At 35.9% G+C, this 685-nt stretch overlaps 1 protein-coding gene across 2 annotated transcripts in view; it reads left to right on the forward strand.

Annotated features, from left to right (window-relative positions):
- The window catches only part of syt14a (synaptotagmin XIVa), a 50042-nt gene that overhangs the window by 18267 nt on the left and 31090 nt on the right, over window positions 1–685 (forward strand). The gene's annotated exons all lie outside the window — the stretch shown is intronic.

Below are 685 nucleotides of genomic sequence, written 5' to 3' on the forward strand. Positions count from 1 at the left end.
ATTTGTTAGTTTGTCTATGCTGTACAGCTAGCAAATTACAGTATAAAATTTTGTACATATGAAATATATACATACAAGGTAAGAAGTACAGGTAATAAGTAGGTAATAAATGTGTGTTAAGGAGGGACATAGAAATAAGTTACATGGAAAGTATTTCTTAATCACCCAGTACCTATGGAATTACATGGTACAGTCATGGAACAACCTGGTTTTGCCTATATGTCCTTCAACAATAGTCTTTTACAAAACATAAAACACATGCAATTTTCCAAAGTACTTTTTCTGAAATAATGATTCATATTAAATGATACCATTACTAACCTTTTTTACCAATTTTTCCTGTACTGTCACTGTTACGACCCCCCTGTTGGTCTAGGGGTGTGGGGGCCATAAACATATAGGCACAACTGGTAGATCTTAAACAAGGTAACGTTTATTGGTAACATGAGATGTAGACAGGTAACAAAAAGAACAAAAGGAGGGTGGACGAGGGTGCTGCGAAAATAACAAACCAAGTTAAAATAAAAAGGTCCTCAAAAGGAGGCCTACACCTATCTACCGTTTTAAACAGGGTTGAAACTTACTACAAAAAGAACACAAAGAGCACAGCACCCACTCCACCTGGTGAAACTAACAAAATAGCAAACAGAACAATAAGTGAACTTCTCCACTGCACTCAAATGTG

The sequence above is a fragment of the Micropterus dolomieu genome, linkage group LG11, assembly GCF_021292245.1.
Source record: "Micropterus dolomieu isolate WLL.071019.BEF.003 ecotype Adirondacks linkage group LG11, ASM2129224v1, whole genome shotgun sequence".
Lineage (NCBI taxonomy): Eukaryota > Metazoa > Chordata > Actinopteri > Centrarchiformes > Centrarchidae > Micropterus > Micropterus dolomieu.